The sequence below is a fragment of the Gallus gallus genome, chromosome 2 (assembly GCF_016699485.2).
Source record: "Gallus gallus isolate bGalGal1 chromosome 2, bGalGal1.mat.broiler.GRCg7b, whole genome shotgun sequence".
Taxonomy (NCBI): Eukaryota; Metazoa; Chordata; class Aves; order Galliformes; family Phasianidae; genus Gallus; species Gallus gallus.
Window position 1 is genome coordinate 20,061,376 of NC_052533.1, and position 10,986 is coordinate 20,072,361.

The following is a 10,986-nucleotide window of genomic DNA, read 5'->3' on the forward strand; positions in this document are numbered from 1 at the left end:
TCCAGTCTTTTGCTCCACTCTATCTTCTCAGTTTTTGCTCTCTGTCATGGCTCACGAGACTCACAGCTCAAAACTTTCTTTCAGAGAAATGAAAGATGTTGCATTTTCTCCAGTCTTCCTCCAACTCCTCACTTTAACCTTGATCCTTCTCTCATTTTTTTAAATTTTGAGATAAACCAATTCATAACACTAGACCAAAGAGATGCCTCCCCCATGCAATGTATTATTATTTCCTTTTTTATTAGAAAAGTAAAATTAGTTTCTGTGCACAGAAAAAAAAAATCATAATTCAGCTTTAGGCATTATAGAATGTTGAGTGGGAGATTATGCAACAATTGTTGTGATCCGTGAAATTAACTACCAAACTCTAACCTTGATGAGATTTAGCTCGCTAAAAGGGCATTCAATTAAACATTTAAATACCTGAGAGTTTTAATTCTGGTTTGTAAAGTTGAAGCTCATTCTTCCCACATAGCAACCCTGACTGTACTCCATTTCCCTCATAGCTGACATGCATTGAAAAGAGACTGGTGTCACAGCTGCTCCAGCCCATTTAGGAGTCATTTTTCTTTCACCTCATGGATATAAATCTGCTGCATCCCGCCTACAATTGACTGTCTCTCTGCTTCACTGTAGGACTTGTCCATTCAGAACTGCTTAATGATCCTGATCCTTCAGTCTCTTGGCACTGACCATAAGTTGGGTGGGAAAGGGGTCAGCTTTGAGGCTGACTGATAGAAATAGAAGTGACTGCCCCTTTCAAGTCAAACTATGGTGAGCCCTCCCTGCTAGCTTGCTCAATCTGGAATGCAGCTGCAGTCCATGCTGCTTAAAAGCAAATGTTTACAGGAGAGAACCAGTTTTCACAAGGCAAACAATTTTCTGTTTCTTACAGATTTACTAATTATTGATCTGCACAGACACTTTTTTGAAAAGGAACAAAAGAGTACTAGGTCAAAGAGAAAAGTAGCAAAATTTATACTGCATTAATTTGTATGATACCAACAGTATACTTGATGGTATTGCTTCTAGCTATAGAATTTAGCCATAGAAATTTCAAGGCTGACTACTTGTTGCTTCCAGGGGCTACTGCATCACCTCGAGACTGCTGGAGTGAGAGTGTCCTGGATTTACCTTCTTTCTGCATAATTCCTCAGTTGCAAATTTACTAACAGGGACAGGAGTACAGATCTGAAAGTTAAAACATTTCCCTTCTGCCTCATGCTCACCACGCAGGAATTGATGTAGCCATGGGGAAAGGGGAAAACTGACAGCTCTTCAAGAATAACCAGCTGGAGACCAGGCACACAAACAAAAGGGATTTTCTCATATTGAACGCTCATGGGGGAAGGACAAGGAAAAATCTGTTTTCCATTTTGCTTTTACAAGGAATTCCTTGAATTTTTAAATCTATAGTTTTTGTTCTTTAGTTGAGTGCCTGCTTCAGAAAATGTTTTGCATCATGAATTAGCCCTGGATGCTGCAGGAAGCTGCATGTGGGAAGCCCTGTGCTCCCATGTGGAGCTTCACTATCCTCAACGGTGTGCTTTGTGGGAAAGGCATTGCCCTCAGAGAGAAACTTTCAGCACCAGTCAGTCTCCTGTTGTTTCCTTGCACTGATCTTCTAGGTAAAAAATGAAAGTAAAAGAAGTTAGCAAAGAGCTGAAAATCACACATGTCCTCATACACAAGCATGGAAAGGCACACATGCACAAAGACAGGTCTGGGCTTCAAAATAAACTATTCTAATTAATTTGTATGTTGCTGAAATTAAGAGCTGGCAGTATCTCCTCATATCCTAAGCAGCATTCAACAGCTGCAAAAATCTCACAGGGAGAAATTTCACATGTTCCTGCGTTCTGATTTCAGAGGGCATAACTCACATTAATGTATGTTTTTACAGTTTTATTTCTAATCATATCTTCTGTTGTACCTTTGTCTTATATCCAGATGAATAAAATCAAGGATAATTCTGTTCAGCTGAAGCACTCTTTCCTAAAAAATTTGGCTGCTCTGTTCTTTTAATTTGTTGCCTGACTTATGTTGGCCAACATACCAAGTCTCAAGTCACAATATTCTTATTACAAATAGCAGTGTTTGCTGTTCTGAATATTATAACAGTTATCTCATTCACTGCACTTGAGACACTGTACCTGCCTGGCTGATCACCTTGCAGAAGCTGTAAGTATGAGTTCCTATATAGTCATACAGATTGTATGATCAGTTACCCTTGTGCAAAAAAGTATGTGAAGGCTGTCCTTGCTGAGACTCTTCCTTTGTTTGTACTATTGGCAGCAATCATACGTGGAAGTCCATGTTTACAGAGAGAGAATTTTCTGAGCAAAACAGATGGGACAAATTAATCAGAGATAATAGGCACATTTTACAGATTTTGCTTTTATTTCTTTCCTATTTGAAAAGCTATCAATTCAGAAACGTTGTTAACATGGGTGCCAGTTTGCTAGAATTATTCAGAGCCAGATCCAGCTGCTTGTGTTTCTCTTGGATTGTGGCTTCCTCTATCAAATTAGGGGGAATACTCACAACTAAGATATAATGTTAGATGCCAGAGGTTTGGGCCCAGCCAGACTAAAAGGTCAGTAATTGACGTACAGCAGTTTTATCTCCAGTGGTCCTCAAAACACATCAAGAAGATAAGAATGTTGGGCACAACTTCCTTCCAGCCGTGCCACCTACCTCAGTAGCCCTGAGAAGTGTATGCCTCTGTTAGCAAGGAAACCTTCACACTGATGTTAAAATGCCTTTACATTACAACAGGACGTTTGTTGCTAATTTGTTAAGGTTGACTTAAATAGATTTCTACATTTTTTTTTAAGAAAATAAGGTATTCAAAGAGAATCTGCTGCGTGGGCAGCAAGGCTCTGCTGCTTTTTTTCTGAGGGCACAGTGGAAGCAATACTCAGGAGATCAGCTCCAAAATATGTCTGCACAGATAATAGAGGGGAGAGCAAGCAGCCATAAAAAACCTGCAAAAAACTTTGTCACTGTCTGTATCAAAACCTGATGGTCACTTAAAAAAAAAAAAAAAAGTCTACTAATGTTTAATAGAATAAAAACAATGTTATTACATTCAGAACAGACAGAGCAGATGTAGTGAGCAAGTTAAATATTTCTGTGACCAGTACTATGAAAGCCAACAATATTATGAAGCACCAAAGAAAGGTGTGAAAAATCTGTTGGACCGTTTATACTCCTGGCCATCCTCCCACAGAAAGACCCTATTAAGTCAAGGTAAATTGTACCAACTGCCTAAAGTGGTACCTGTCTGTTCTCATTTTAGTGATGCAGAGAGCTGAAGATTGGTGTAATAGTGATTGCACTGACCTATTAAGGCTGAAACAGGAAAATGCAATTGTCACCTACAGGTTTATTATTGTGATGCAACAGAAATATTTTTTCCTTGCACTGTTCTTGTGTGAGAAGGAGACAGGGGTTTGCTTCTTTTGTTTTCCAATTAGACAACATCTGTAAGTTTTGCTAAAAGGATGCATTTTAAGTGGTGTTCTTTTTAAAATATATTTGACAGCCTGAAGATACTACCAGAATAAATTGCTTATGCTTAATGCTGTGTTCTAACAGTACCTTTTCAAATGCTTTGAAAATAGAGCCACTTCACACTGGTATCTGTTTATGATGGTTCAGTGTAGCTCATGTTGTTGGGCTAAACCAGAGTGATGATTTTTCCTCTCTCAGATTTTTTATGTGACTTTAATGTTCCTGACAGGTGCCAGATTAACAGCCCTGGAGACTTTCTGTTCCAAGGACATCCAAAGGACCAGCAGTGAGAGTCCAGTTTTTGCCATGCTGCCCTTGCAACGTGACATTGATGTGACTGTACTGACCAAAGGAGAAAGTAGCTCAGATTGTTCAGGTCAGAGTGTTCAGGTAAGGTTGCCATGGGAAAGTGTTTTGCTGGGATTGGATAAAAAGTACTGCACGGTGACAGACATATAGGCATGAGTTCAAAAATTCTAGCAGTTGGCAACCCTGCCTGCGGCAGGGGGATTGCAACTTGATGATCCTTGGGGTCCCATCCAACCCAATCCATTCTATGATGCTATGCAGCTAAACATGGTCCCACAGAAGATGGGCTACCTGTTCTGGTTTAATTACATGCCTAACAATCCATAACACCGATTTTACCAACAGCTCTCTACTGGTAATCCTTTTTGATTAATATTAACAGTTGTTGGGCAGTAATTAAGTCCTCCTGCAACCCTTTGTAAACTAACTTAAGTCCAAGACGTATCTTCTCTTTTCGGTACAGGATATTTTCCTATTTGTTCAAGTGACTTGGGAACCAGCATCCTGACTGCTAAGCAAGCGTTGTTCCCAGCGCAGACAGGACTTCAGACTCGGGGAGATATTTTTCAAACCATGATATAGAAAGTGTCAAGCTTTCTTTGCTTCTTGCTCTTAGAATTCAATTGTGTAAAGTTTACACCTGAGTACTTGGACCGTGAACAATTTATTTGGAGGTGCCAATCAAACAGGCAGCAGTACAAATACTCCCAGATGTACCTGCATTTTATTTTGCAGGTACAGAAGGAAAACTAGTTTTCAGTGAGTTGAAAGCCCCCAGATTCTGTTTCTTGATTAACCCTTTTTATATTTTGTTTATTTTATTTTGTTCTGTTGTGTTTGTACACGTGTGGAAGGGGGCATCAGGAGTATTTCTTTGGCTTTTCTTCAAAGATTAACAGAAGCATTTTTAAAACTGTAGTTCTGGTGAAATAGCCAGGAAAGAACTATGACATTATTATCAGTAGCATCATGATAGTTTTCTTCTCAGGATCCATGTGATAGATTCCTGGACTAGTACTACAATTTTCTCTATACTTAGGGGGACACTTTAACAGCCAGATGAGGCTTACAGGGATTTTTTGGTACAGATGTGCTAGTGAAAGCACTGCTAACTCCTCTGCCAGCTCACTTGTGAGGCAGTGAACGCGTGGGTCAAGAACAGGGAATGGGCAAGGCAAGGCAAGGCTCAGTGATATTTAATCTTCCAATATGTTAGTGTTCTATCAAGAGAGACGTAATTTTTCTCAGGCCATCAGTCTGTTAGCATTGAGTGTTCGTGTACTGAAGCGTGAGGGACTGTATCTTCCTTTGATAGGAAACCTGTCTGATACAAACCTACAGAATATATCAGACTTACGTGATATCAGCATAAAGTAACTGGTATGGTTCGATACGGTCACGGGAGCTTGCTTTGGTGTCGTTAACTTAAAGACAAGGTCTTAGGTCCAGACTGCATCTGGTCTTACAGATTCTGAGGGTATAAGTATGTGGTACAAAATGCAGTCATTATGTGTGTGTTATGGAGTCCCCAAATTCCTTGTTAGAGATTAGAATAAAAATTTTTATTTTCAAGCCTTGGAGTATGGTTGAGAATTGACATGCACTGTAAAATAACTCATGGGTTTCAGATTCAGGCTGCCTGTATTTTGTCATTAGGCATGTGATGCAAGAGCATGTAAATCAACTTGGCATCTCCCTGTAGGAAAGGTACATTCTTTAGGCTAAACCTATGCCTCCAGGGTCTTTCCTTGGAAAGCTCTTTCAACAGGGGTGTTTTCTGTAACTAGGGGAGCAAATACAAGCAAATTCTCTCATTTATGATCTAAAAATGTAGACACAATAGACTAATAGTTGCTAAATTATTCAGTATCTCATTTTAAGGAGCTTCCTTTCCTGAAATTAAATTGACATATTGAGTATGATCCAGCTCATACTCATGTGATTTTTCATGACAGATCTGTTCCCTCATCCCCTCAGAATACTCTTGTTTTACATCTGCTTGTACATCATCTGCATTTCAGAAGTCTGAGAAGCAGTAGATGCTTACAAAGGGGATTTTTGTCCTGCCTTAGATCAAAGGCTTAGTTCCTGCCCTCATTACAGACTGAATACAAACAGTATTTACCTTTTCTAACTCCCTTGTCCTTGAATGTGTTTTTTCTTCACATAATCTCTCCTCTTAAATGCACTTCAGCAGAAAAAAAGGTAAAATATCTTCTATCACACAAGATTGTTTAATATAGCTCAAGAAAATCATCTGTTATACAATATGCATGATACAAAATTAGTTTATATTTCTAAAGTCTTAGACATCGTACTCCCAAGTTCATGTTGTAATGAGAACATAGTAAATAATTAGTGATTACTGTATGCTGAAAAATGCTACATACACATTAATACAAGTCTGTTTAGGCCACATGCACACACACTTCAATTACTTTACAAAGTTAAAGTTATAGATGGTATTGATTTACAGGTATTGGTTCCAGAATGTTCTGTAGCTGTACTCTTTGAGTAAGCTTTTACAAATATATTGGGGAAAAAAAAAGTGAAAAAAAGAGTGCTCCCAAATTGGAGATTCTTGATTTTTTTTTCGGAGTATCATTTTTGCTTCATAAAAATTTGATTTTTTTCATAAAAAGAGAAACTTTCTTTTTCAGACATGAGATAAAATAATCAACATTTACTTTTTATCACTCCTCATAACAGCTTTTAGAAATGCAACTTGAAACATACATTGCAGAACATGAGATTGACATCACACAGATTATCTGGAACTTGACTACATAGTAAGTCTCACAGAATAACAGTAAATGGGAAAATATCTGGCATAGACAAGACATCTGTTCTTGGTTTACTGCAGTTCAACTGTCTTACTAATTGTTTTCTGAATAATCAAATTAAAACTTACAGATACACAAAAATTGTAATGAAATAAATTACATAAGATATAATTACTAGAAGAAGAAACTACTTTTTTGTGTTTAACTGCATACAAAGACTTATAATTCAACTCACAGAAAGTATGGGTAAGATGAGAATGTGAATTCAATAGATCTGAAAATCACAGCAGATAATCAAAAGAAGCTCAGTTCCCAATCTGATGCTTTATGCACAACAGCAGCATAATTCCTCAGTACTTACACCTGCAAATATGAAATAGAAATGGGAGACAGACTTACCTCAAGTCCACAGTGGCAGTATCTCAGTCTAGTTTTATAATTCTTTCTCACTTTTATATCTTCTTTCACTGAAAAAGAACACAAAAAAAGGGCTCAGGGAAGGGTTGCATGAAGAAATACAGGGTAACAGTACAAGACATATTCATTGTATATTAGTAAGAGATAGCCATTTGTATGTGACTTTTCATTAGGAAAAATAACAACACAACTTGAAGCTAGACAAAATGAGATTAGAAGTAATACCCCATTTTTTAACACGAGCAGTCAATTAGTTTACAATTTAAAAATAATTTATCTAGGGAAAGAACAAAGTATTCATATCAAAGATTTAAAGTCAGCCAGAGAACCTGGGATTGTGATACTGAAATGCTCAGACAAACTTCTCCATAGTGCTCACCTTCTTAGAGTCTGCTAATGGCTTTCGGTCCCTCTGCTTTAGTGCCAATACTCTACAGCACTACCAATGGCTCTCGCATGGATCAGAGAGGCTGAGGGCCTCTCTGAAATGGACCCAATGTCAGGTCCTACATCAGAACCTTGGAAACCCAGGTCCATGTGCACTGCAAGCTACTGCTTCATCCTTCTGCTCCTGTACTTCTCAATTATTTTTTGTTCTGCCCAGTTAGACCATTAGCTTTGAAGACAAGAATACACTGAAGTACAAACAAACAAACAAACAAACAAAAAAAACAGTATTGTTATTTTGTTTCTCTGGTACTAGATTTTCATGTTTAGACACCTAAAAACTACCTGCAGGTATTCATGTTTCCAATATCCAAACCTGAGATATTTACATTTCCATACATCTTTTCCAGCAGTTCAAACTCTGCAAAGATTTTGCACTCTTAAATATTGACCTTCACTATGTTTGACATTTATTTTTCTATATGTATATGTATATTTAGGTACACATAATCTGTTCCTTACTCCTTTATTCTTGAATATCTTGAATATCTCCCCAGTCTCTCTTCCTGTTTTTCTCTAAGAGTCCAAAGCCTCTGACAGCGGCTTGACAAACAATTAAAGATCAGCTTGGTGTTTCTGGACAGTGGGTATTTTCTTAATCTCTTCTGTATGTTTTTAAAATGAGATACTTCAGTACAGGGCCTTAAAAAGGCTAATTTTAAAATGAGGAAACCCGATAAGAATGTTTCTACCTCTTCTTAGTCTGTGCAATGTGATGGTGGGGAGTGAGACAGAGAGGAGAGGAGAGGAGAGGAGAGGAGAGGAGAGGAGAGGAGAGGAGAGGAGAGGAGAGGAGAGGAGAGGAGAGGAGAGGAGAGGAGAGGAGAGGAGAGGAGAGGAGAGGAGAGGAGAGGAGAGGAGAGGAGAGGAGAGGAGAGGAGAGGAGAGGAGAGGAGAGGAGAGGAGAGGAGAGGAGAGGAGATAAATAAGGGCATTTTAAACTTGTTTGCACCTGAAACAGTGTTGTCTGGAATCTACGTGCATAGCGCATACAATCAAATGGCTGTATCTTGCCCTACATGGCTACAACTGTTCTTTTTACCAGATCTGCCAATTCTTGTCACTGCATTTCTTATTTTATAAAGGGGCTGAAAACCTTGACAGGGCTTTTCCAAGAAAAGTAGAGAAATTTGCACTGCACCCTGTGCTCTGAGATAGGAGCGAACCCTGATTTGCTGCAGTGAGATTGTTAACAGAGAGTAGCTGACAGCCCAGAACCATGCTCTCACTATGCTATGGAGCCTCAGTGCCCATCATGTGGCAGAACTGCTGACAGTTGTCCCCAGGCTCATGAGAGCCAGCACTCTGGGGCCTTTAGGCAAAGCTCCAGGTGCCGTATTCCAGACCAGAGCTGTGCAGCAGCACCTGCCAGGCTGGTGCTGGGCTGCCTGAGCTGGAGCTGGTTACTTTTTGTTTTGGTTGATAGTTTAGACAAAATGTAACATGAAGATTTATCACCAAAAAAAATTAAAAAAAAAAAAAAGCCAGGAATAATTTATTTCAAATATAGGAATGGATTTTTCAAATGAGAGATTGAGATTTGCTTGTTTTCAAGAAAAAATCAGTATTCAGATTTTCAACACAACCTTTTATAGGGTGAAACAGTGGAGTTATTTCTTATAAGTATCTTATGACAATTTTATTTTTAACCAGCCCCAACATATACATCTATGGACTAAGTAACATTCCTAGAAGGCTTCATTCTGCCTTTTAACTCAGTTCTGCAATATCCACTTGTTCAGAGCATTCTCAGAAATGACAGATATTCAGATGAACTGATTTCAATGAATACCAAAGCAATTAATAACGATTAAACCCTTAGATTAAATGTCATTCTCTATATTTCAGTTAGAAAAGAATTTTTGGCACATATTTTTTACTTGAAAATAGTCATATTGCCCACAGAAAATTTCAAGTGCATCCTTAAAGTTTAGCAATTAGCTGAGATCAGACGGCCAGGAGCAGAACAGACAGTGCTGGGCATTTGGAGTTTGGGTTATTTCACAGGAGGCATGCGCCTCCCTAAGCTGTTTCTTTCCTACAATCAAGAAGAGAATATACATGCAAAAGATCATTTCCACTTCTTTTTAATAAGAGAGGGATGGGAGAGTTTTCTTTGTTGCTGTTGTCACATTTGGTTATGAAAATGTGGAGCAGTAACAGATTGCAGGGCAAATGGAGGCTCCATTGCTCGATTTCCTTTGTGACCACACATATTTTTATATGCATAGACACTAATGGTGGGGAAGGAAACAGGAGGCAATCAGAGCAGTTTCATATGTCTCTGGCCGTAAAAAATACAATAAGCCCTGTAACAGGGGTGAAAAGAAGGTGAGGATTTAAGCGTCCTCCAGGGATAGTTTGTCATTTACTTATGATTAAATCTTCTCCAAAAATCAAATTGGACTGTTTTCCAGTTCACATTTGCAGGCCCCACTGTAGTAGCAGCCTCATTGGCTTCCAAAGGATGAAATGAAACACAGCAGTACAGTGGAACGATGCATCTAACCTCAAGGCTATAGAAATTATTCCCCTTTTCTGCCATCATTGTGGACTAGAAGGACATGTAACTGCTGAACTTGTAACAAGATTCAGTAACTCTGATAAAAGTAAATTATTTAGCAATCACAGTCACTTTTATAGTCTTGATGGCATTTAGAGCTGCATTACAGAGCATCACAACTTGGCTTTCAATGCATGGGATGGCTTCTCCTTTACTAAAGAGGAAGATAACTGAGCAAAGGACTAGTGCAGCTTCATCCTGGTCACTTCTTGTATGGGGTCCTTTATGAAGAAGAGAACTAGGGTAGGGCAAAGTGTCATTAATCCACCATAATTGAGACATCAGTTTGGTTGGCAGGCATGAAGAAACCTTAAGCAAAAGGGCAGAGCCACTCAAGAAATATTGGTTGTTAGTCTTCAGTAACAGGCTGATGGAGAAACCCTGAGGAGGCTCACATCAGTCTACTGCTAAGTGGCCTTCAGGGAGGCTGCCTGGCCTCTGATCCTGCAGAGCGCAGCACGTCTAGGGATCAGTGTGAGTGCCTTGCTCGAATATAAGTGCCCCAGCTCTATGCCTGGCTCCTGCTGATGACAGCTCTGTCCCCAGAGGTGCACAGGATTCTGCTGGGTCTTCAGCAAAGGCTGCCGAAAGGAGGAGAATTGACATTTTGCTGATTATCTTGACTGCTTTGACATCTCACTGGCAGTACAAATGATCACTTATGTAAAGGTTATTTCAATGAAGGCAACATCCCTTGGTGTGACTTAACGGTGAAAGTGTTCCAGTTCCCTTCAGGTGTCCCTCTGTGATTTCTAGTCTCCTAAAGAGCGCATGTATTTCTAAATTGCCTTGGGGCTAAGAAAAAGTTGGAATCTCAAGTCTGCAGAGCCTGTCTGGGCTGGCAGAAAGCACTGAAACTGAGGCTTGCTGCAAAAAGCTTTGCAGAGCTACCAATAAGACATGAAAAAAGGTGAGGAAAATCTGGATCAAAGAGCTCTTTTAACTAAAATA

General features: G+C 39.1%; 1 long non-coding RNA gene across 1 annotated transcript; it reads left to right on the forward strand.

The window, feature by feature from the left end:
• The first annotated feature begins 543 nt into the window (after positions 1-543).
• On the forward strand, positions 544-6,387 carry LOC121113064. The gene is made up of 3 exons (XR_005857349.1): positions 544-3,252; positions 3,746-3,906; positions 4,289-6,387. It is a non-coding gene; the product is annotated as an uncharacterized LOC121113064 (long non-coding RNA).
• Positions 6,388-10,986: the final 4,599 nt, after the last annotated feature.